Raw genomic sequence first — 23,326 nt, 5'->3', positions numbered from 1 at the left:
TCTATGCATTATCTGAAACTCTGGTTCTGCAAAATCTAATAGACTACTTACGTAAGAGATTACTTGATCCAGTAAGTTTGAAAAATCCTGATTTAAAAAGCAAAGCCAGAGTCTTCCTGCAGGACTTCTCAGAGCCTTTAGTATGCATTAATGTATACTGTGATTCTCCCAGACTGACCTCAGAAAATAGCTTTTCATAAACTAACCAGAAAGAAATGAGCACACTGGGTTAGACTTGCAATTATAGTCTTATGTAGCATAAAGGGAGAAATCATATTACATCATTGACTAGAAGACAATGTTTTTTACTTTACATTCATAATTTTAGACTTATCCTGAACCCTGGGACCCAATGAGAATATACAGTGAGTCAATACCCAAGTTAATACTGTGAAGGGGCAAAAGTAGACATATGAGTAGCCGAGAAGAAAGAATACCAGTTAGGGCTGAATAGGTCAAGAAGTTAAAGACATTGGGTTTCATATCTAAATTATCTCAATTATCTGGTCTGAGATTGGTACATGGGACTTCTTCTGCACAGGCAAGCATATTATTTGTCCAAATCCCAGATCACATGATTAGCACTACAGAGAGTGTGAGTAAGGTTTGATAACAAATCCTGATTACCACATTTCTCACCCACAGGATTACCTCGACTCTAGATCTTCAATTTATCTTAATGCATAACAATATTAACTTGATGAAGTAAAAATGCAATGATATTACCCTTTTACAAAATCTTTCAATGGTTCCTCACTGCTTTTTGTCTAACATCCAAACATCTTTGCGTGGCATACAAGGTCTTTTTTTCTGATGACCTAAACTTTTTCTTCTTTGTAAGAACTCCAGTTGGGTGCTACTCTCCCACAGAGCCGTCTCCCCTGTCATACCAAACTATTTGCACTGAGTCACATTACTTTATGATATGTCTGTTCTTTCTCACAAGTGGGCTCTCTGTTTGGACACAACCCCAGTCCTCTTACCTTCTGCTAAGAATCAGTTCTGATATTCTATTCCAAGAAGCCTTTCTTGACTATGCCCCAAGATCATGGGCTCTTCTCAGCTGTTCCTCATTGTACACTTGAGTAAGCCTATCATTACACATTTCACACGTCTAATTCAAAAGCTTACAAGCTAGCATAGCACTGCATGGCATACTACAAGTGTATGTAGTGTCCCACTTTATAAAAGGGGTGGGAACAATGGCTTCAACTCATGTCCCCCACCTACCCATACAAGCAAGAACTCTAGTTCTTCCCTATGCAGCACCTCTTTCTCCTGCTTGTCCCAGAATCCACATCTCAAAAAAAAAAAAAAAGTTAATTTCTTTTGCTTCAGCACAAGAGCCACAACTCAGTGGTGCCTCTTTGTGGCTGGCACATCCCACAACAACTGTACAAACTTGGTTACTTGGAAAAAAGCCATTGGCTAGATGCTCTGGGCTGCCTACCTCATCTGAAACAAGGAGGTTGATGTCAGATCTCCTCATCTATTCCCTTATACTTATACAACTCCTTGCCAGGAATATAAACGTTCTTCAATTTATGAAAGGAAAAAAATGTTTCCTCATTTGTAATAGTCAAGTGATCCACACCAAAATTGACCTAGGTTTCCAGTATCACAACTCTGGAACAAGTTTCTCTCTCCATTTCCCCAGGGCACAAGTTTGCCACAGAGAGATGGGCAGGACTAGGAAAGAACCTGGACCATAGTTTTGTCAAAGACTAATTGCTCTTCCTCCCTGCCCCTTTCAACAGATGCAGTGCAAGAGCCAGTCTGCTGCCCCTTATCTCTTCTCTCTGGTGGAAATTCTATAGCAGAAGCCTTGGGGCCAATGCTTGCCCTGGAATTGATTTGAGTTAACCTGGTTCACCCACTTCAAGAGGTTCCAGGAATGAAGATTTAGGATCTACACCTTTTCTCTCAACCCCTTATGCAAATAGGTCCATATTTCTTAAGCAACCTTCACCACATAACGATAGTTTTTCTCTCTCATGCACATATGCATATTTTAAGAGAGGGAGAAATTCAACAGATCCAAACAAATCCTACAGAAAAAGAGGGCCAGACTGACAGAAAGAACATCAGGAAATATGTCCCCCTCCTAGAACATACCTACTGCTCCCCAGTAGAGGTTTCATTGCCCCATAACCAAATCTTTCCAGGAGGATGAAGGGTTGATCCAGGCTTCCATGCTCTGAGCCCAGCCAGTCCTTGTAGAATTAAGCCTGAGGTATTCCCACTAAGTTCTAACACCCCTTTATCCCTTCACTTTAATAAACTCATCAACATTTCTGTTTCTCATTAATCAGCTTTAACATATTTTACAAATTGTCCTGGTAGCACAATCACCAATCCATTGGATTTACAGAACTCACCTCACTTCCTAAATATCACATTTGGCAGAACATGTATCATTTTCTATAAATATTGAAAAATCAATAATTGCTGCCAGAAATCTTGTATTTGTTCAAATCGCAGGCAAGATAAATGATGAATAGAAACACTACTCTCTTTTAAAATTCAGAAATAAGACAGATCTGATTGCTTATTCTTTTGATGCTTCTACAATGTGCCTGACTTGAATAATCAGAGACACAGCCTGCCTCCTTTACTCCTCCTTCTGCTGAATTTTTATTATTTTACATCTATCTCTAAATGAACAGACTTAGCATACCACCTCATCATGCAAGGGTGAGAGACACAGGTCTCACTAGCAACAAATACATATATCCAGTTGGGATGGGAAGGAGAGTGGAGTTAAATACAGGCATATTGTCCTAAAGTAATGTAGCAGTGGTACAGAATTTTGAGTTCTTTTTTTTTCTCTCTCTGTCTAATACTATACATATATATATATATATATTTAGACACATATATATTAGATTAAGAACATAAATATTATATATTGTTAATATTTATATGTCTATATATTGTTAATATTATAACATATATTAAATGTAATTTACACATTTAATACAAATATATATTTACATATTTAATATAAATATATATAGCTCTATATTTAATAAGATGTGTATGTCATATTATACAAATATTATATATTATATATTAAATATATACATTTTAGTTATATACATTTACTAAATATCATCAAGATATATAGAGATTTGCAGATACTAATATATATAAAATAGATAAACAGCAAGTTCATATTGTATAGTGCAGGGAACTATATTCAGTATCTTGTAGTAACTTATGGTGAGAAAGAATATGAAAACGAATATATGTATGTTCATGTATGACTGAAGCATTATGCTGTACACCAGAAATTGACACAATATTGTAAATTGTGTGACATTGACTATACGTCAATAAAAATACATATATACAAAAAATTTTAAGATATATAGTAAATATTATAAAAGCTTACTCTTCAAATATTTTAGAAAGAAAATGAGAAACTGAGATAAAGAAGGTGCGGTATACCTATACAATGGAATATTACTCAGCCATGGGATAAAAGGAAATCCTGCCACTTGTGATAACATGTATGGACCTGAAGGGCATTACATTAAATGAAATAAACCAGACAGACAAATACAAATATTGCATGGTAACACTTATATATAGAATCTAAAAAAAGGTCAAACTCCTAGAAACAGAAAGTAGAAGTGGTTGCCAGGGGCTGAAGTGGGGTAGGAGGAAAAAAGGAGAAACTGGTAAAAAGGTACAAATTTTCAGCTATAAGATGAATAAGGTCTAAGGATCTAATGTATAACGTGTTGGCTATAGTTGATAACACAGTATTATATAATTGAAATTTGAGTAGAACTTAATTGTCACCCAAAAAAAAAGAAAGATAAATATGTGAGGTGATGAATGTTAACTAGATCTTTCCATAATATATACATATATAAAATCACCACAATGTACAATTTAAATATCTTACAATTTTAATGTCAGTTATACCTCAATAAAGCTGATATTTAAAGAAAGACAATGAGAAAAAGTACAAGCTGATATATATTTTTCTGTTTTCCCAATGGGTTGTCTTGCATACTACCTGGTAAATAAGCCATTTTGAAGACCACTAGTTTAAACCTTTTTCTGTAAAGCCAGCAAAATTTTTCTGGAAATGGCCAGGTAGTAAACACTGTTGCTGTCACAGCTAATCAACAATGTTACTGTCGCATAAAAGCAGCCATAGACAGTCCTAAATGAGCAAGTGTGGTTGTATTCCAATAACACTCCACCTACTAAAACAGGCAGCAGGCCAGGTATGGCCCTACTGGCTGGCTGTAGTTTGCTGATCTATGGCTTAGAATATGATGAAGAGATGTTCAGGGAAGTAGTGTGAAGGTAAACCCCTGAGAACTATTGAAAAATTCATTAAAGTTGCCATTTTTCTGTTTATTTTCCCCCAAAACTCTTTTCTTCCTCATGTTTCCAGACCTGTTTGGTATCCCTGATTTAGAACCTGATCTGAAAAGAGACCATGAAACCAACAAATAGACAGCAGAAAAAGGATCGCAACATCATTTGATCGCCTGGATCCAGCTATCCCTGAAATCAGAAAAACTGTAGATACGCTTCCTACAGGAGCCTGAAGGAAAGGAAAGTATCTTTCCTCTACCCGTCTTGGCTGGGTCCCTGTAACAGAAGACAGATTAACAAGGGAACAGCATACAAATTTAATATAAGCTATAACCAACAGAGGAGTCTTCATAAGGAAATAAAGACCCACAGAAACAATTCAAGTATTTACTACTAGTTTTGATGAAGAGTGGAAAGACATGGAAAAATGTGATGGCACAGAGAAGTATAAGCCAAGAGCAGTAAGCTAGGGGAAACTTAGCAAAGCCTGTTTGTTCAAATTCCTCTTGGTCCCTCCATCTTTGGAGATAAGTATGCTCCTTTCCTCCAGGTATAGTGAGGGCACCTCCAACATAAGGGTCTTGTGACTTGCTTCAGGGGAATGTCAGAAAGTCCTTCCTGCACCTGCTTTTCCTCAGATTCCTTCAATTTAAAATACTTAATATGCCAAAGTGCCACATTTGGCGGTAACATGTCCCAAATCCTGTCAAACCCCTAAATTCCTTTTTAGTTTTTGTTGGTTTAGGTTGGATTTTTGTCACTTGCAGCTAATAGTGAGCAATATATCCCGATTAACAATGCATCATTTCATTTAATCCTAATACAACTCTATGAAAGAAATTCTTCCTCATTTTGTAAGTGAGGAAACTGAGGTACAGAAAAGCAAGTTACCAAAGTGCACATATCTGAGAAGTAGTAGGGCTGGATTGTGAGTTCAGAGGGGACTGATGACAGTAAGCCCTACTGGCCCTGTGATACTTGACAGTCTAGCCTGCAAACTCATGCAACTGGTGTAGTCCTCACAAAAGAATAAATACACAGAATTCGTTCCAGAAGCCACCACTTGTGTCATTGAGTTAAATTCCTTATTTAACTAAGAGAAAATGGGTATCGACCACAGTTGGCTTGATTGCAAATGTCAGGCTCTTTGAATTATTAGAAGCAGCAATGAAAAATTGATTACATTTAAAACATCCTGTGAAAAGTTTTACAATTGCACATTAAGAAATGGTGTTAAGCAAATAAGAACTAATTGTTCTCAGCTGCACTGGTAATAGCCCTGTCTGCCTTCCCAGTACAATGCATATTCATTTCATTTGAACAAGAAAAGTAAATAAAAATAAAAAGTCCCAGATCTCATTCACATTCAATCACTGTAATTCTGAGCCTAAGGTTATCCTCCAAAGGGAGGCTACAAATGCAACAACTAATGCTTTCTCCAATCAGTTCAAACTGGTCCAGAAACCTCTATCTGACCACGGAATGCTGAGACCCAAAAAATTTCGTGGGTAAAAATACCACATATCATGCAATAGATGTGCATCCAAAAGTTTGTGTGTGAATTTATACTCATACTTCATCTGTGGTCAAAAAAGAGTGCTCTGGCAAGGAAAGCCTTTCACTGCTCCTGATCACTCTCACAGATAGCAGGAATAAATCCTATCCCTCTTTTCATTAAAGAACTCAAAGCCCCAGATGTGAAGGTCCAGCTGGCAGAGACTAGGTCTTGTGGCTGCTTGTGTCCTACTGTGAAGCCATGGGGAGAAGGAGGATCTGCCCTGTTCAGATTCTGTTATGGAAGGAAACACACTCTCCCCTCTGACACTGTATCAGTTGAATGTTATCTCCAAATGGGAGAAGGGATTATATACTAGAATCCTCCCAAATGACACAAAGGTTAGCTATGTCCTCTTTATCATTGATTTTATTTAGAATAACAAATTATAAACATATTGGTACCTTAAAAAAAAACATAAAATTGAATATTTCTGCAAAAAAAAAAAAAGAGTGCTCTGGGTAGCTCCCCACGTCTACTCCTCTCTTCCTGCAGCAGTCAAAATAGGCTAGTCGGTGTTACAGAACAAGCCATGCCAAAATACTCAGTAGCTTAGAACCACAAAGGACAGAGGTTTATTTCTCATTCAGACAAGATGTTCATCATAGATTCTTTCCAGTTTGTCTTGGACTTTCACAGTTTTTGCACTGAAAGTTCCAGAAAGCTAGGACAGTCGGGTACCCTATCCACAGAGGACCTCTGTACCGTATTATACCACATCATTGGGCAGCAAATTCTTAGTTGGACCTTTACTTTGAGTAAACCAATCTACAATAGGTGTGATAGCTAAACTTTTAATTTGATGTCTGCTCCAATGTTGAGTTTTAATTGTTGTTTTTTTTTTAATTCTGTTCCAAAGTTTTCTCAATTTTATCTTTTTCTGTTTGGAATTGGAAAGTAGTTTACTCTTCTAACCATGCAATACTTTTTTGTGTATATATTTTATTTCATTTCATTACTGCTTGCACATCTGCCTTTCCTGCCACCCACCCTCCCCCGCCCCGGCCCCGCCAAGTTAACCAACTACAACTACATCTACATCTACAACATGATACTAAAGCTTTGTTCTCTGAGCTTTTACCCTGGACCTACACATTCATCAGTACATGGTCTGCCTCCCAAGTCACCTCAAGTACCAGTTTTACCAAATGCTTTATTTAGCACAGAATAGCATGGATTGTCACTCTTCCAGGCTTTGAAGCAGTTCCTTATTTTTTAACCATTAAGACCCTAAACAAATGCCATGTATATTTAACTTTTTCAAATGACAGGCACCAATTTCTATATCAGTTAGGAAAAAGCTATGTTATGCTGAGGCAACCCACAGATTCAAAATTTCAGTGGTTTTAAAAACACAAAGGTTCAGTCCCTGTTCCTGCTTTATGTCTATCACAGATCAGCAGAGGCCCTGGTCCAGGATGCCAGGCTAATGTGGCTTCAGTATTTAGAATGTCAATGGTTGCCAAGGCAGAGAGAAGTGGTTATGGTAAATTGTGAACAAGCTCTTAAAGATTCCACCTAGAAGTAACAAATACCACTTCTGTTCACTTGTCATGTTGGTCCCAGCAAGACACAGGAACATCCTTAATTCCAGGAAGATGGAAAGTGCAATTATGCCAGGTGCCCTGAAGAAGAGAGAACTATAATACTTGTGAGCAGTCCTAATGACTACCAATTGTTCCATCCAACCCCAAACTCAGTCTTCATTCTGCATTTCTAATACACCCTCTAAAACTTTCAATCGTTAAAAAGTGTGTCTTATCCAAGAATATTCTCTCCAACTCCTGACTTAACTAATATCTGTCTCTCTCTTAGATAACCATACCCACAGCAACTCCTCTCCAAACTTTTCCTTTCCTCTTTTTTCCCTTCTCTCTCATACACACAGTCACCTACTTCTCTGAGTCACCATCCAGGGTCAGAATACTTCTTGTTTCATGATATCCTACCTGCAGACCATTACTCTTTCACTCTTGTGTAAAAGGATCTTTCTTTGAGGCTGTTAAACGTGACTCTAGCCCTTCTATCCCTCCTTGGCACTATCAGATAGCCCAGCTTCTCTGTTCATTGACCTTAACTCCAATGACCTCCACTTATTTTCTAATTCAACCACCCAATCCCATGGCCACACTCCATTTCTTGTATTCACCTGAACTTGTCCTCTACCTTTGAAATCTTAAATTTGAGTATCCCACTTTCTGGTCCCAATGTCCTGTCCTTTCATTTCTGTTTGAGACTGCCAGTATTACAGCTCTCAGTTCCCTTTTCTACTTGGCCATTAGCATAATTCCAATGCAAAATTGATTGTCTCACTCTTAAATAGCTTAACCTGCTTAAAACCCTTCAGAGGCTCCCCATAGCACAATGGTTTTCAAACTTGGTTGCACATTAGAGTCACTTGAGGAGCTTTTAAAAAATCCTCATGCTAGACCACAACCCAGATCAATTAAATCCAAATTTTTTGAATGTCAAGCACCAGTACTTTCTTTAAAAGCTCCCAAGTGATTCCAATGTGCAGCCAAAGTTGAGAACCACTGACCTAGAAGATAAAGTCCAACCATGAAAGGTAAGGTATTTAAAAACTGTCAGGATTTTTCCAAATGTCTTTTTCCAACTGCCTGCACCAGATCATCAATGTTGCTTATTTTCCTGGGGTCCACCCCAGGATATTGAATTATAGTGACTCTAGTTATATTCCCAGAATCTGATTTTCACTAACTCTCCAGGTGATTCTAATGCATGCTGAAAACACTTCCTGACTTGCACATTAACTTTGGTCACAAGAAACTTTTGATATGTCCCTATCAATATAGATTAGGGTAAGCAAAGCCCATCAGCTAGAAATGTAACCTGTAACATAATTGCGTCTATATTATTCAAAGTACAGAAAAGATGAAGACTGTTAGAGAGAAACAGAAACCATGAGAAATCATAAGGATTAAGAGAAGAGATATCCGTAGAGCCATCCCAGATTCGGATGTCTCCTGGTCAGGTCCAAGGTGCTCTTCCATTATACCCCCTTTTCCCTAAAAAAGGCCAATGTGAAACTATTCCTTGAATCCCAAATCATCTAATGATTCCCCATTTTTGTACTTTTTCAGCAGTGACCCTCTGCCCACCCAAGATAAATAAACATTTGTAAAATGAATCATTCAATTTTGGTCCCCAAAAATTCTGTTAAGGGTGAAACAATTTCTAGGTACCTCTCTGTCACTAAAATAATCACTACAACAATGTCATATTGATCAACTTAGCACAGATCTGAAGTCTCAGTCTATCCCCGCCAGAAATTTCCTGCTATTTTTTCCCTCTCTTAAAATACAGAACTCTCCTCTATATGCCAACAAATACTAAGAGCATCACATTTCTTGCTCATCTAAGCCATATCCCTTCCTCTCACCCAGTGGTGTCTAAAAGACAGTTCACAAGAGCCAGTTATTAAGTATTCAGGAATTTTGTAAGCTGTTTTTCAAAACTTTGTTAGTTTGAAATCATCCATGCGGGAGTAATATCATAGAAATTGGCAAATGCTACAAATCAGAGCTAGGTTTTTTGTTACTATTGTTTTTATATCAGTAAACCACCACCCTCACATAAATTTCTTATTTATATGGTCAATCAGAGTTCACAAAGTTTTTCAAGTTCATTATTACATTTGAATTCCCATAATAACACTACAAAGAAAGAATTCTATTCCCTATTTTGCATAAAGAAGACTGAAGTTTAAAGTGGTTAAAGAACTGTCTATTGTCACTGAGATTCCAAAAAAAAAAAAAAATCTGACATTTAGTTTATGCCTCTTTCCAAAGCAGTACTTTATTGAATAAGGTTAATAACTTCTAAACCTAAGGCAAAGGGTATAAATTCTTTGCCTGATTCATTCATTCCTGATTTCATTCATCAACAAACATTTATTAAATAACTATCAGACTTTGTGCCAGGCACTGGGATTACAAAGATAAATAAGGCACAGTTCTTGTCCTCAAGGACCTCTCTGTCTATTGGGAAAGAAAGACATCTTAACCTATAAATCACAATAGAGTGTGGGATATAAAGCCCTGGGCCCTAGGCCCATATACATTCACTGTGGCTGGGAAGAAGTCAGACGTCTGCCAATGAATGTCTGCTCTTAGACAACCAGAAATAGCACTTTTAAAACCTCACGGTCTCATTCTTCCCAATACATATAATAGATGACATGACAATTCTACAAAACATATCATTACGTATATAACATGCCCAAAGACCAGGGACAGGAAGGAAATACCCATTTTTCTCTCTCAGATGTACATCCAAGCAATGCAAACGTATTATCAGTAGTTTCCTTACATCTGCCAAGAGGCAATATGTCAAATAAATAATTTAGACCAGCTGAGGCACTGCAAGAAAACAAAGCCATCAGTCATCTCGGCTGCATTATTGATTGCCAATAACAAGATACTTGCTAAGACAAATGACTCAGCTATTATACTAGTGAGGTTTTTAGCCTATCTCAACTGCATAAATCATATTGAATTGTTTGCTGTTTTAAGATGTACAAACATATCTATAATCATTTTTGTCTCCCATTTTTGCAGTCTATCTAAGGTGGCTCTTTATGTGCAGAATGTAGATTCATTATTTGCCCATTTACATAATTTTTCTTTCTCTGTTTGGATGTTACCACATGTCTGTTGCATCTATCTAATGGAGAACTGTATCTGTTTACACTTACTCCTATAAGACCTAGCTATTGGTTTAGAGATAAAAGAGAAAGTAAAATGTAATCCCTTTAATCAAATTAATTTATTTCCAATAAATCAAAGTGTGATAGAATATATATACAGCTATTGAAGTCAGAAGATTTAGGTTCAAGAGTGGCCTGTTGGTTGTGTGACCTGAGACATCTATTTTGTATCCAAGGCTTGGTTTTCCTTACAAAATTGGAATCACATCACCTGACCTGCCTACCTCAAGAGGTTATTGTGTGAATAAGGAAAACTTAAAAAATTTAAAGTATTCCATATAGATGAGGAAACTATTTCAACATAAACATGTCCTTTTATGAATTCATTATCAAGCACAAGTGTGCCTGTTCAGTATTCCAAGCAGAAACAGATGGAATACTCAAATTAAAGTAATTCCGAGGGGATCTGATTTACCAAGGGACTAATTACAAAGGTGTGGGTGGGAGTAGAGGACCCACAAGAGAGAGTGCAGGACCTGAAGCTATCAGCATCATGACTATGATTACTCTTAGCCTGAAAAGATGTAAGATGGGAACGATTACCTAAAGAACCCAGAATAACACAATTATGAAGAACAAGCTACACTGAGAAGAGCAAAGGTCTTTCACATACACAGCCAGCCCTAGGTGACCTCATAGTAAAGGAACTAGAGGGATGTATTCTGGTTTCTCCTCATTGGCTACACCCTACCTATAGGCAGAAGATGCAAAAGCTTTTGTACATGTAAGTCACACAGGCCAGGATCCTAGGGCAAAGAGCAAGATGCAAAGGGGAGAAAAGTGCAGATATCCATGACAGTGGAAAACAACCTTTGTTATGATTATTCTATCATTTAGAATATCAACTCCAGAGCCATATTCTACTTTTCCTCTCCAAAGTTCCATTTCAACTCAGTTATGAAATCTTATCAACCTTCTCTCTACCATTTCTGTCACATTCATCTCCTTATATTCATGTCCACTGCCTTTGTTCATGCCTATATTGGGCAGGAATCTTTTGATACAAGGGGCAGGGACCAGCTGAAACTGGCTTAAACAATAAAAGGAACTTATTAACAGTTCATTAACTAAAAACTCCAAAGAAATTGTGCCTTCAGCTATGGTTGGATTCAGGAGTTGGATCATTTCATTAGGAATTTAATCTTTCTTTCTCTCCTCACTGTGTTGTCTCCTTTCTCAGGCTGTGCTTTCCTCTATTGGCTTCCTTCTGGTGTAGACTCTCTTCCCAAAGGGGATTCAAGTACCTAAGGCTACTTTGATTCTGGACATTGCCTGCAGAGGACAAAGGAGTCCTGGTGTCCTATATCACATTCAACAGTGTGAGAGATTATGTAGGGATTTGGAGCCAAACTTCTAGCTAAGAATTATTAGCCTTTATTTCTCTGGAGTTTCTTCCCTGCTCATCTCCTTTAAGGAGGTGAGTAACAACAACACTGAGTGATGGCAAGAATCAAGATAGATGTGCAATAGATTATTATGAATTCTGGCTCTTGAAATCCATTTCACCTTTGACCCATATCGGATCTCTTCCTCACATTTTTGGGGTAGAAAGAGATGGGGCAGAGAAATCCTGACTATGCACTACAGTTTAAATTTTAGCATATGCAGCCAATCTATAGCTGCCTTATGAATATTAAGTGATATCCTTCAAAGTATTCACAGAGATGGTGGCTCATAAATATTAGTACCCTGTACTTGTGTCTGACATTAATATTCCAGAAACATAGCCAACAGTACATGTTAGAATTTTCACTTCACAAATAAGGAAACTGGGCCTTTCAAAATTACTCAGCCAGTGAGTAGAAAACCATGATTCAAACCTAGATTTGACTCCAAACCCCTAAATTGTTCTATTTTACTACCATGCATGCCACCTTTATGCCTCTATTACTAAAAATCCTAAAAATCATTTTGAAGCATAAAATATTTAAGTAAGGACACAAGAGGGTTCTCCTTTAAGCTAGTGGGAGATAATAGAAAATTACATTTTGGTCTCTGCCCCCAGTTCCTGACACAGAGCTCCTGAAACTCTTGTAACTTCCCGGGTGATAAAAGCACTGGGAGTACCTTTTGTTCTAATATTTAGTCTTTGCTCCTGGTTCTTGGCACAGGGCTCCTGGAACCCTTGTAATTTCTTGGGTGATAGAAGTGTCTTCTGTTCTAATGAGGCAACTTTCACTGGGTTCCTGGATAGCTCCTGGATGAGGGCTGGTCACGGGAAACAACAATCCATATTAGAAGCCTGGCATTTTCAACCCCAATTTCCATTTTCCTGAGAGGGGAGAAGGGCTGAAAATGGTTTTAACAATCAATCGTGCCTACAGGCTGAAGCCTCCATAGAAACCCCAATAGAATCTAAGAACCAAAGTTGCGCATTAAATTAGACCTGACTTTGGCAGGAATGGATCTGCATTAGCAATCCTCTTGTCCTCAGTTATTGGCTAGGAGTAGCCTAAGGCAGGGGAGGACCCAGAGGGCAGCAGCTGTGGCCATCAGGCAGTTGCTCTCCACTAGAGCAAGGAGATCTGAGTGGCACATTACCATGGCTACCACAAAGACACACACTATGATTCTGATTATGTAAAGTTAAAATCTGTGATACAATTCTACACATTGTTTGTGGATGCATAGATATAAGGAAATATTTTAAGACATGCCTTGGAGTAAGGGCCAGATTCAGGGTTATGGTTGACTACAGGGACCATTTTTCCCTCTTGAATATTAGGGATTTCAGTAGTTTTGATCATCTCCACAATATCCCAGTTTGTTTGGCTATCAAATAAGTAAACATGTTTTTTTCTTATTATGTTGTATAAGCTGTTTATATATTCTGGAGATCAAGCCTTTGTCGGTTTCATCGTTTGCAAAAATTTTCTCCCATTCCTTAGGTTGTCATTTTGTTTTACTTATGGTTTCCTTTGCTGTGCAGAAGCTTGTAAGTTTAATTAGGTCCCATTTGTTTATTCTTGCTTTTATTTTTATTGCTTGTGTAGACTGCCCTAGGAGAACATGTTTGAGATGTATGTGAGATAATGTTTTGCCTATATTTTCTTCTAGGAGGTTTATTGTATCTTGTCTTATGTGTAAGTCTTTTAAATCAAAAAGACAAAAAAATTTGAATGCTCTATTTCCATAGTGCCTTTACTTTAAAAAAAAAACTTATATTTTTGTTGATTCTGCTTTCAGTTTGCTTTCACATTTGTATCTGTTTTTCATCCTCATAATATTCTTCAAGGTTAAAAGAACAAGTATTAATCAATAATTTTACAGATAAAGAAAATAAACTTTAAAGGGGCTGTCATGATTAAGATCATACAGACCACAGCACATTTAAAACTGAAATTAAATTTATCTAGTTACCTGCCCTCAAGCTGCTTATAGCCTAGTCGGAGATACAGATAAGTAAACAAGAAGTTATGGTCCAGATCACAGACATCATAATGGCCACCTTAGGAGACCACATAGTAGGGACTCATGATCTAATCTTGGGGAGTTGAGAAGATGTGCTGGAGGAGAGTGAAGAGATGGGTTTTAAAGTTTGAATGTTGCAGGCAGAAGGAACAGACTGTTCAAAGCAGGAGAAAATGTGATTGTTCAGGAAACTGAAAATTGTTCAGAAGCTAGGAGTGAAAATTGCTAACACTGAGCAGGAAGAGATAAGTCTGGAGAAAAAAGCAAGGGCCAAATGGTACAGGCTTTTATTTCTTCAAGTCTAAGAATATGGGCTTCATTAAGAAAATACGGAGACCTCATAAGACCATTTCTTATCAAATCAAATCAAATACACGTCAGTGCCTCTTTACCTCTTAAACCCAAACCAAAACAAAAGATGCCTAGAATATAGTTCCCAAACAGTCAACATCGGTGCACCATAACAAGGTTACCCCTATTTACGTGAAAAGAGCATGTGAGTTCAAAAGACAATTATATATAAACCTGTCAATATATTCCCAAGATGATTCTGTGTTCAAAGAACTGCTCTTCCAAGCAACCTGCCCTTTACATTGGTCACTGTCTCTCAGGACTGAGTGATGAGTGGCTGCTATGTTTTCAGCCAGCTGCGCTTGGGCATTCTGGTGGAATGTGACTGTCAGATGATTTGATTTTCGGGACAACTTAAAGAGTTTTCTTTTCCTTTTCCTTCTAGGGCAATCAACTTGTTATAAGGCATTACATTTTTTTTGATATATACGCATTTCACTCACACACACACACAGTCATTTAGAACTAGGTACCTTCCCACACAGGCAAACACACACACATGCCATGTTAAGTGGATGCGTATCTCAGAATGGCACATCCAGAATATACAACACTAATAATTCCTTATATTTGCATAGTACTTTTTATTTATTATTTATACACAGCTGCTCCCAAAAAGGATGTGAGACAGCTACAGCACTTTATAATTTATAAAGCATTCCATCTTCTGACAACTCTATGAGGTAGTAAGAACAAAGATTAATATTACTGTCAGGAAGAAAAGGAAAAACTGAGGCTTAAAAAACTAAGGTAACTTCCCTAAGTCCATATCAAGAACTCAAAAAGCCTTGAGCTGTGTTCTTTCAATTGCATTAAGCCATCTACTCTAACTATCTGCGCACCCAGCAGCAATCCTTAAATACATCCTGAGATATGAATAAATTTTTAAAAATCATCGCAAGTATACGAACATATTCCAAATATGCTACACTCACTCTCCACGTCCCCACTCAGTCTCTCAAGTGTAAAGAATCATTGCTAGTATTTATCAAGTGCCTAGGATGCAAATAGCCCTATTTTAAGTATTTTACCTATACTGCCTTGTTAAATCCTCACAATAGCTTTATAAGGTAGCTAATATTAACTCCATTTTATGGATGAGAAAAATGAGGCAGAGAAAAGTTAAATAACTTCCCATAAAGTGGACATGACCAGTAGGTTTTAGAGTCAGATTTCACACCCAGGCAGTCTTAATGAAGGACTAGCTTGTTTAACCACTATTCTATTCTTATTCTTTGCCCAGAAATTTCTTCAGAAGAGATGTGTTGCAAGAAATAGGTTTTGTGCCAGTAAAGAGGTTTGCTCATATATATGTGTGTGTGTAGTGTGTACAAAGCACATTCCTTTCCCACATGCCTCAAGGGATCAATGACTTCCAGATAACCCATGCAGTCTTCTCAGGATACCTACAAATCCTTCCAAATCCATAAGCAAGCAGAATTTCTAATAGAGTTATCCTCCTGATTGCAAACTTCTATCCCCATTGTAAACAATCAGAATGGAGTCACTGCCTAGTGGAGACAATTTGACTTGTCCCGTAAGTTACTCTGCAAAATAGGAAAATATTAAAAGATTTTGTAACCTCCACATTATTTCCAGAGATACAGTGGTGAGTCACGACGCCCCTTCACACTAGCATAGCTATACTACAACTACTACCACCAAACCCACTTACTGTTGTACCCCCCCCCAAACCCTTACCTTCCCACTTCCATCCCTGCCCGGGACATGTGATGCTACCTATGACCCCAAATCATCACTGTACCTTATTTCTGATTCTTTTAAACCGACCCTCTAATTAATTACTACCCAGCTTTACCCAAGTGTTCTTAACTAGGTGAGGGATTGAGAAGTCATTAGAAACACCAAAAAGAGGAAAGAGTAAGAGATTAAAATAGAAATAAAAGGGACAAAGATCTTAGATAATAAGATAATGATGGTGAAAAAAAAAATTTGCAGGGAGAATGAAAAGATCACCAATTTATTCCCTCATTCTGACATATATTATTTCATTTATGACACACGCCTAAATGCCATTCAAGATATTCTAATCTTATAGTAAGGATATGTGATGGATATTGGTTCAAACTGTCCATGTCAGAATTAATCTTATGTGATTTAAAAAAAAGTTTATTTCAATTTTCATTGAGAATAGCCTTGTTTAACTGATGTAGGAGTAATTAAAGTATGAACTGATAATTAGGAAGGTCAGTGCTTACACAACACACCCAAGCCATGTACCCAATGTACTTATCATGTAATACCTGAATAGAAAGACAAGAGTAATAAAGAAAAAAATTGGAAGACCTTCAGCAGTAAGAGATATAAATAGCAAGGAAATACAAGAGATTTTTATGTTTAAATATTTTGAAACCACTGATAATACTTTAAACAATATTAAAGATTTACTGAGTTTCAGGCAGTATGCTAACTGTTTTATGGTATAATCTCATTTATTTTTCTACCTATTAGGTAGGTAATATTTTATTTTTTAAACATTTTTTATTGATTTATAATCATTTTACAATGTTGTGTTAAATTCTAGTGTTCAGCACAGTTTTTCAGTCATACATGGAGATATACACCCTCATTGTCACATTTTTTTCTCTGTTAGTTACCATAACGTTTTGTGTAAATTTCCCTGTGCTATACAGTATAATCTTGTTTATCTATTCTACAATTTTGAAATCCCAGTCTATCCCTTCCCACCCTCCACCCCCCTGGCAACCACAAGTCTGTATTCTATGTCTATGAGTCTATTTCTGTCCTATATTTACGCTTTGCTTGTTTGTTTGTTTTTGTTTTTGTTTTTTAGATTCCACATATGAGCAATCTCATATGGTATTTTTCTTTCTCCTTCTGGCTTACTTTACTTAGAATGATATTCTCCAGGGACATCCATGCTGCTGAAAATGGCATTATGTTGTCATTTCTTATAGCTGAATAGTATTCCATTGTATAAATATACCACCTCTTCTTTATCCAGTCATCTGTCGATGGACATTTAGGCTGTTTCCATGACTTGGCTATTGTAAATAATGCTGCTATGAACATTGGGGTGCAGATGTCATCCTGAAGTAGGGTTCCTTCTGGATATAAGCCCAGGAGTGGGATTCCTGGGTCATATGGTAAGTCTATTCCTAGTCTTTTGAGGAATCTCCACACTGTTTTCCACAGTGGCTGCACCAAACTGCATTCCCACCAACAGTGTAAGAGAGTTCCCCTTTCTCCACAGCCTCTCCAACATTTGTCATTTGTGGATTTTTGAATGACGGCCATTCTGACGGGTGTGAGGTGATACCTCATTGTAGTTTTGATTTGCATTTCTCTGATAATTAGTGATATTGAGCATTTTTTCATGTGCCTTTGATCATTTGTATGTCTTCCTTGGAGAATGGCTTGTTTAGGTCTTCTGCCCATTTTTAGTTTGGGTTGTTTATTTTTTTCTTATTGAGTCATATGAGCTGCTTATATATTCTGGAGATCAAACTTTTGGTCAACTAATCTTTGACAAAGGAGGCAAGAATATACAATGGAATAAAGATAGTCTCTTCAGCAAATGGTGTTGGGAAAACTGGACAGCAGCATGCAAAACAATGAAGCTAGAACACTCCCTTACACAATATACAAAAATCAACTCAAAATGGATCAAAGACTTAAACATAAGACAAGATACAATAAACCTCCTAGAGGAAAACATAGGCAAAACATTATCTGACATACATCTCAAAAATTTTCTCCTAGTAAAAATAAAAGCAAGAATAAACAAATGGGACCTAATGAAACTTATAAGCTTCTGCACAGCAAAGGAAACCATAAGTAAAACAAAAAGACAACCTACAGAATGGGAGAAAATTTTTGCAAATGAAACCGGTAGGTAATATTTTAGACCCTTCTGTTTTAAAGACAAAATATCTGATGTACAAACAAATTAAGTAATTGTCAACTCACACTTCTAGTAAGATCCTAATAAACCCAGACTGTCTCACTCTTCAGTGAAATTAAGCATTTCACTCTATCACCTCTCAGCAAGCAAAAGGAAATTAGAGCATAAAGTAAATGCTGATTTTTTTTTAAATTTGTTTTAATAACAAACATAAATTGAAATGCCAGTCAATTGCAACATGTTTTTTGGCAGAGTGCAGGCAGGAAAAGGGAAGTAAAAGTGTGCTATTTTTTGCCTTGTGTGATAGAACTAGATATGAATTATCTCTAAGTTTGTTAGAAAAATGTAAGTTTACATATGCATATTAAAATTTAAAAGTAATCACTGGTAAGCTAAAAGTAAAATGTATAACTTTGAAGCCAGTAGTGAAGGAAAACAGAACAAAGCAAACTTTATCAATTCAAGAAAATATAGGAGAAAAGGTAAAAATATAAACAAGATGTGGCAGGCTGTATTTACTAAAGGTGGTCACACCACTATACATACCATCCCACACGTTCCTCTTAAAATGTGTTGTTCACTCGTCTCCACTGAGGGATGCAGTCTATTTTCCTCTCCCTTGAAACTGCACAGAATTTCACAAATACCTCAACTAACAGAATTCAGTGGATGTTATGTTTCCTGACTTCTGAGGCTAGGTCGTAAAAGACAAAAAGGCTTCTGCCTGGCTCTCTCTGTACACTTGCCTTTCAAACCCAGTCACCATATTGTAAGGAAGCCATAGAGTTTATAAAATGTATATACCACTAGACATATGTATTAGAAAAATAAGAAAGATTTCAAATCAATGATCTCAGCTTTTACTTTAAGAAACTAGAAAAAGAACAGCAAGTTATACCTAGAGTAAGCATAATAATGAAAGTAATACAAAGAAGTGAAAACAATGAAATACAAAACAGAAAAATAGAATTAATGAAATCAAAAGTCAGTTACTTAAAAAGATTGAAAAGATGGACAAATCTCTAGCCAGAATGATAGCAAAAAAAAAAAAAAAAGAGTAAAGACACCAATTAGCAAAATATGGAATGACAGAGGAGACTCCTAGAGATACTTATAGAATAACAAGGGAATATTTTAAACAGTATTAGGCCAATAAATTGAATAACAGAAATTAAATAGACAAATTATTTGAAAGATACAAGCTATCAAAATTCCTTCATGAAAAAAATACTGTATGGATTGAAAGTTTTTGTCTCTGAAAAATTCTTATGTTGAAACTGCACCTCCTCAGTGTGATGGTGTTAGGAGGCTGGCTGGGAGGGAATGAGGATCAGATAAGGACTTGAGAGTGGAGCCCTCATGAATGGGATCAGTGCTGTTATAAGAGTGACAAGAAAGCTGTCTTTCCCTCCCTGCTCTCTGGCATGTGAGGGTCTGGTGAGAAGTCGTCAGTGGCAATCCAGAAGAGGACTCTCACCAGAACTCGACGACACTGGTACCCTAACCTTGGACTTCCAATCTTCAGAGCTAAATAAAACAAATTTCTGCTGTTTATAAGCCACCAAGCCTATGGTACTTTGTTACAGCAGCCTGAACAGACTAACATATTTAACCTGAATGACCGTCTACCTCTTAAAGGAACTGAATTTGTAATTAAAAAATCTCTCCACAAAAAAACTTCAGATATAGATGACTTCACTGGGGAACTTGACCAAACATTCAAGGAAGAAAAAAATACCATTTCCTCACAAATTCTTCCAAAAAATAGAAGATGAGGGAATACTTGCCAGCCTATCTAATTAGGCAATTACCACACTCATACTGAAAGCAGGCGAAGAAAACTACTACACATTAAAAACCTCAGGAACATAGATGCAAAATCTCCTAACTAAATTTCACCTGATCAAATCTAAATACAATAATATATAAAGAGGATAACATACGGGGGACTGCAAGTTTGAATTGACATGTGAAAGCCAATCAATGTTATGAATCATATTATGAACTAAAAGATGAAAAAATATGATAATCTCAATAAATGCAGAAAAAAAATGTAACAAAATTCAACATTCATTCTTAATAAAGCTTCTTAGTAACCTAGGAATATAAATGAACTTCCTATGCTTTTCCACTAAAGTCAGGAACAAGGCAAGCATGTTAATCTCACCACTTCTATACAACATTGTATTGAAGGTTCTGGCCATACAATAAAGCAAACCAAGGAAATTAAAAATATTCAGATTGGAAAAGAAGTAAAAATGTCATTGTTTGCAGATGACATGATCGTCTATGGAGAAAATTCTCTGAAATCCGTATCAAAGTTATCAGAATAAATGAGACAAAAGGTGTATAAGATAAGGGAAATACGAAAAAAATTTAGAGATCAATCCATGTTGTTGCATGTATTCCACTACATTATATACCCCCATTTTTTTAAATCCATTCACATGTTTATAAGCATTTGAGTTGTTTCCAGTTTGGAACCAATGCAAATGAGGTTGCTATGAGCATTTGTGTAGTAAATTTTTTCTTCGACATATGGTTTCTTTTTATTTGGATAATTGCCTAGGAGTGGAATGACTGAATCACATGGTAGATGTATGTTTAACTTTTTAAGAAACAATCAAATTATCTTTCAAAGTGCATTTGGAAAATGCATTTCAAAAAGTATATTTTATATACCTATGACCAGTTTTTGAGAGTTGCAGTTTTTCCACATCCTCACTAACACTTCATTAGTCCAGTAATTTTTATCTTTTCCATTCTAGTGGGAGTATAGTAGTATCTACGTGTGGTTTTAGTTTGCATTTACCTAATGACTAATGATGTTGAGTATATTTTTAGGTGCTTATAGGCCATCTGTATATATTCTCTGGTGAATTCTAGATACAAGTTCTTCATCAAATATATGTTTATACATATTAAAAACTCTGGTTTTGAAAAGACGGTTTCAAAATTGAAAGGGCCTAGTATCTAAAATATATAAAAATTCTTACAACTGAACAATAAGAAAGCAAAAAATAAAAATTGGGCTAAAGTTTTGAACAAATATTTCACCAAGTGAATAGTGAGAGAAATAACTTTCCAGGTCAGAATCATTATGTGTGAACACCGAACAGCAAGAAAGGACTCGATGTGTTTATGGAGCTGAAAAAAGACCTATGTCACTGGGGCATTCATCATACGGGAAGTAGGAGGCATGATATGAGGTTGAGGTAGGCAGTAGACAAGATCATACGGTACCTTAAAGCCACTGTAGGGAATCTGCCAGCTGTACAAACTTAGGCAACTTTTTTAAACTCTTCTGTCTTTATTTTCAAAAATTCAAAATTAGTATATTATTTAACTCACGGTAGTGAGGTAAGAGATGTAAAATGTTTACAACAATCCCTGGCACATAGTTAACTGCTATAATGCATTTGTTCTATTATTTCCACCGTAGTGCATAATACCCTAGATCCATTTGATACATGAGCTGGAATTTAGACGCCTAAACAACAGGATTTAAAAATTAAAAACTCTTTTTTCCATTCTCAGGAGGATCTATGTAAACTCTTAACTATCTCTGCAAAATGTTCATACCAGTGACCAAATATGAGTAATGAAACAATGACAGAAAAAGAACAGCAATGGCGTTACTCCATCTTTCCCTCCCCTCAAGACAAGAAAAGTCCCTTCTGTGCTTCAGGGCATTTGCAATTGTTATACAGACTAATCTGAGACTCAATCATCTGTTAAAAAAATCTTCCTCTGCAGTACCTCAAAGTAAAAAAGGAAGCTGATCTGTAGTAAAAACTGTTCTTCACTTTGTTTCATGTAACTTGATTCACATTAGTGGTCTTAAATGGAAACTTATGAGTTTTGTGCGTATCTCCCTGACTTCTGCTCTTCCATTAAAACAAGATTTCCCAACCACTTTTGTAACTCATACACAGTACATTGCTTCTTAAGTAATTAGTTTAGTGTATTATTATTTTAGAAATACATTAGAATAATAAAAACAATAGAGGTTAATATGATAAATACCAATGTAATCACTATCTAGATGTTTAACAATAAAGATTTATGAAATGAAGTCCTTGTGTGCCCTGCTTTTTCCCATTTTCCTCTTTCCCTGGTCCCTGTAGTCAACCATAACCCTGAATTTGGCCCTTACTCCAAAGCATGTCCTAAAATGTTTCCCATATATCTATGCATCCACAAACAATGCGAAGAATTGTATCACAGATTTTAACTTTACATAATCAGAATCATAGTGTGTGCCTTTGTGGTAGCCATGGTAATGTGCCACTCAGATCTCCTTGCTCAAGTGGAGAGCAACTGCCTGATGGCCACAGCTGCTGCCCTCTGGGTCCTCCCCTGCCCTAGGCTACTCCTAGCCAATAACTGAGGACAAGAGGATTGCTAATGCAGATCCACTCCTGCCAAAGTCAGGTCTAATTTAATGGGCAACTTTGGTTCTTAAATCCTACTGTTTAGGCATCATTCCAGCCTGTTACATCAATAATAGATCTAGAGTATTATGTAGTGCTGTGGAAATAACAGAGCAAATGCTTTATAGTTCTTAACTATGTGCCAGGGACTGTTGCAAACACTTTTCATTTCTCAACTCCTACCTTCATAGTTAAATAATATACTGTTTTTACATTTTCAAAAATACACAAGAGTTTAAGAAAGTTGCGCAAATTTGTATAGCTCCTCCATAGGACTTAGACCTGCATCTTGGTTGAAGACTCTCCCCGCCTTCTCCAGCTCCCTTCCTTTCTCCTTCACAGATGGCTCCCCCACTAAATTATCTGCTGCATGTCTGATTTTGTCTTGGTGCCTGCATTTCAGAGCACTTAAACTGACACAGTTTTCTTTTGCAATTTGCTTTCTTCACTTAACATTATGTTTTTGTGATTTATTCATATGGATACATTTATCTCTACTTAATTAATTTTAACCACTGTAAAGGATTCTGTTGTATGAACACAGTAGAATTGATTTATCCTTCCTCCTTTTAGTGGTCATTTACGTTGTCTCTAATTTTTTCGCCATTACAAGCAATGCTTCAGTC

The 23,326-nt window shown here is 36.6% G+C and overlaps 1 long non-coding RNA gene across 1 annotated transcript in view; it reads left to right on the top strand.

Annotated features, from left to right (window-relative positions):
- LOC141578846 (uncharacterized) overlaps nt 1-23,326 on the top strand; it is a 104,679-nt gene that overhangs the window by 66,816 nt on the left and 14,537 nt on the right. The window lies entirely within an intron of this gene.

The sequence above is a fragment of the Camelus bactrianus genome, chromosome 10 (assembly GCF_048773025.1).
Source record: "Camelus bactrianus isolate YW-2024 breed Bactrian camel chromosome 10, ASM4877302v1, whole genome shotgun sequence".
NCBI lineage: Eukaryota > Metazoa > Chordata > Mammalia > Artiodactyla > Camelidae > Camelus > Camelus bactrianus.
This window is presented reverse-complemented; position numbering and strand designations above follow the sequence as displayed.